Here is a 4,192-nt window from a genome sequence, read left to right as displayed (position 1 = left end):
CATTCCATCCCCAAAAATTATGGCCAAACAAAGGTTGTCAACAGGATGATCGTAACATTCTGCACACATACAAATAAAAGAATCCACACACATGGGATGAAAGTATCCCTTATGTCCAACACAGCTACAACAAAGCTCTCCACAATTTAACAAGCCACAAGCCCTTTCAGGTACGGCTGGGATTTCAGCCATTATGCCCCATTGATGTGGCCATACCATTTTCAGCCACTCAGGTAGATTCATCTCACGTTCAGTTTTAAGCTGAAAGGGCTAACAACTTCATTGAGCAAATTCAACACATTCTTTAGCAAGTCCACGATATATTGGACAGAGCCAATGCTAAGTACAATAAGTGCCATGATCAACATCGAGTGTCGCATAAGTTCTAGGTGGGCGACAAAATTTGCCTACATTTGCAGAAGGAGTACCTTGCTTGACCCCACTGCAAGCTTCGCTCGCTCCAATATGGGCCATACACCATCACCAATACTGTCAATGACAATGCCTTCGAGCTCAGCATCCCACCGTTCCTTGGTCTGCACCTAGTGTTCAATGTAGATCACCTTCGGCCATACTTTCCACCATTGTTGGACACATTTGACATTGCAAAACAACTCACACCAACAAAGCTCAACCCAGACTACATGGAATATGCCACAACCAATTAGATCATGGAAACACAGATCAAGAACACTCTGCAGCAGAGGATACAACTATATCTAGTTGTCAAAGTAGGCCAACTCCTTCACCAGGGACCAGGTTCAACATAAATTTCCTCACCTCATGGAGGATATTCACGCAATGGGGACCATTGCTTCCTAAGGGCGGAGAAATGATCTAGGTGGATATTGGTGGCCATTCACCTATTCCACTTAGACCCCCCTGTCAATTTCATCTATTTCCTTGTTGATTTCAACATTTATGATTTTTAGCAGTTTTTTGGGTCCTCAACTTCTAGAGCAGTTTTGACCCCTAAACGACATTTTTTTGGGGTCTGAGGCAAGCTTGTAGCCATAAGTAGGGGTCTGCGGTGAAACCCATAGTACTCAGGGAGACCTTTCCAACAAGGTATTGTACAAGCTAAACAGAGATAATATGAGAAAATTATGACCCTAAGAAGTTGCCTGCCCAACGAACCCCAATGTGGCCCACAAACTCTTTGTGTTACATATTTTAGGGTTAGAGTTTTGGTTGTTTAGTGTTTTCTCTTGTTTTCCAATAATAAATAGGCCCTTGACCCTCATTATAACACACTTTAGAGGCATGTACCCACCACATCTCTTCATAGAGATAAGTTACCATCGCTCGAGCTATCTTATTTCCATTCTGCTTGTAAGCATAGTTCAATTTTTTCTATTAATGAAAGAAAGTGTTTTTCTGTTGCATCTCTGTTTTTATGATTATATTTTTAAGTTGTTGCATTCCAGTTTAAGTTTAGATCAAATTCACTTTGCAACATTCCTCCAATCTACTCTCCACTGCCCCACCCCTTTTTATACCACCATCGTGCATTGCAGGTGGTTGATGAAAGTTATACACATTTTTGCTTCTATGTATAGTCATGGAATTTATATCTTGTGTTAATTGTTCCACACTCACCATGTCACTCAAATATAGTTATTTTCTTATATGTCGGATAACAAAATGTTATTCACTTCATTAATCAACAATTTATTTTAATATAATTGACACGAAAGATCTACTGATGTGCTAATAAGAAATGGTTTTACCCCAACATAGGGATTAACTAATTATCTTATCAGACCACCCCCACAATACTCATAATTATTATCATCATTATTATTATATATATATTTTTAAGATTATGACATATTTCCTTATCTTTTCCCCATGATGTCTTACAACCAATAATATGTTCTTTAGACAACATCTTAATTCATATCAAATATACCACAAGAAAAAATTATTAAAGTTCTAGGACAATTGATTCAATTTACCCTTTTCACAGTAGATATTATATTCTTCCTTTGTTCAAATGAACCGAGTCATGTCCACGTTAGTTATCTATAGAAGCATTAATTAGGGTTTTTATAATTCAATTAGTTTTTCTTGGTTTCAATATTTTCCTCTTGATCTTTCCTAGTGCCATCAAGGCTTAAAAGAGCAAGGTAACATTGAATGAAATCACTATGATGATTTATGAGCACAACTCGGAATAGTATGGGCATATTTAAAACCAATGAAAGATAAAAAATAAAATCATGTCACCAATTCTTGTAATAGTAATTCTCAGACATACCTCACCCATGGGTTCATCTTAGTCATCTTCTTGAGGTTTACGTCCTTTGTAATCTGTGGATTAAGGAGCCTGGGTAATCCCTTCCCCCTTTGCATCTTTCATGCCCGCCAGCTTTATCAACACATCATTGTAGTGTGGTTATCTTGATTTATTGATTTTGAAAACATATATTCATTATAATAAAACACTTGATCAAATTCCATTTGTTTTTATAAAAGTCATATTAAAGTTCCTTAAAATACTTATCTAGAATAAAATTGGTTGGTGGCACACTACCTCCCATGTCAGCACATCCCCTGACAAAAAGAATAGGTTACTCTTGTGCCAATATGCTACCAGCATTCTCCTTAGCACAACTTTAATTTTCCTAAGGTTATGTGCCATATTTTCCTTAGTTACCTTACTCAACTACCCGTTCATTTTTGACTACATTCTTCAAGCCCTACTAATACAACTGACTCTTAGAAGTATTTAGTATACATGTTTATTGTCGTGTGTTCCTATATATCTGTGTGTGTGTGTGTGTGTTTTTGTTTTCAACTTATGATATTGGCCAAGTTTTTTTAAAGCAAAAGCATTAGAGCAACAAGGGTCTTACAACTATATCATTTGGTCTTATATATAGGTATCTATTTTTGTTCAACCTATTGTATCAACTTATCTCAATATTTAGATGTCATAATTACCAATAACAATCATTTGAATCAAACAAAAATTTCTTGTCATCTGGTTTTCAATCATACTAAACCTTCTCAATTGCAAGGAAGATATAAAATAAACCATTTAGCAAATCATTCGACGATTCAATGTTGTGAGTCTATAACTCACAAAATTCTTGAGCTCCCTATGTCCACAAGGTACATGAATTTCAAAATTATCTGGATTCCTTATCTATATTTTAGGGTTTACGGGACTCCTTTTCTAGTAGATTTTCATATTCTTGAAATTGACTCTGATCTTACTCACTTTGTATTTGCTAAATTTGATGTAAAACATATACCTTTTCTAGATATCAGCAACACTATTTGTCGTGGCGGAAAAAGTCATTTGGGCTGACACAACTGACCTCCCTAGGAGTCTAAACTCTCTAGTGACAAACAAGACAAAATGGAGTAATCTTTCTCTAAATATACCTTTTACAACATGAAAACTACAAGTGTTTAGGCTTACCTTATTCCAAAACGCTGTTGTTGTAGTCCGTTCTTGACGATCCGGATGAGCTCCTCCTTCAAGTCAATTCCTGCAACCGCAAACAATCAAACAATTACCAAGCACTTGTATTTCATATAATAAAACATATATTCAACATGCAGACCAAGGAACACATGAAATAACTCATTAACACAAGCTATTGAGAAAAATAAACCAGTTTGTATTAATAACGAAACAAAGAAACTCTTACAACCTGGCCTTGGTGTTGTGCAAGTTCCTCCCAGGGTCCATCAAGTGTTTTCCTCTACTTTGACAAAGCTCACCCTCTTCCAAATAGAATCATGTAAAGACAATCTCTCCTCACAAAGGTTCTAATGGAAGACCTAAATCCTGCAGCATTTACCCAAAGAAAATGTATAGCTCCAACCTCTCCTCCTTTTGGCCCAATGTCTTTATTTATAGTGCTGTAAAGAGGTTATTCAGGTCCACCATCAATGGGATAATCCCCCTCTTTGGGTGGGATAGCTCCCTTATTGATGGGATAAGCTCCCTCTTAATAGAGATACATGAACCAACTGGAGGCGCATCCATTTCATCAAATTGACCTCTAGAATGTTCTAGAAGTAACCACAAGTAACTTTTTCAAGATAAAACTTGCGCATTTTGCCTTTTACAGAAGGACGCACCTGTCCTTTAACATACAGAGCGTCCATGGACGCAGCTTTTGTGAACATGGTCAGCGTCCCCGCAGGTAAGGCTAGAGAGAACCTGCGACCCCAG

The sequence above is a fragment of the Pinus tabuliformis genome, chromosome 4_1, assembly GCF_031772625.1.
Source record: "Pinus tabuliformis cultivar Carrire ecotype Pingquan chromosome 4_1, CPIR1, whole genome shotgun sequence".
NCBI classification, from domain to species: Eukaryota; Viridiplantae; Streptophyta; class Pinopsida; order Pinales; family Pinaceae; genus Pinus; species Pinus tabuliformis.
The sequence above is the reverse complement of the archived record's forward strand: the minus strand, read 5'-3'. Positions refer to the sequence as shown.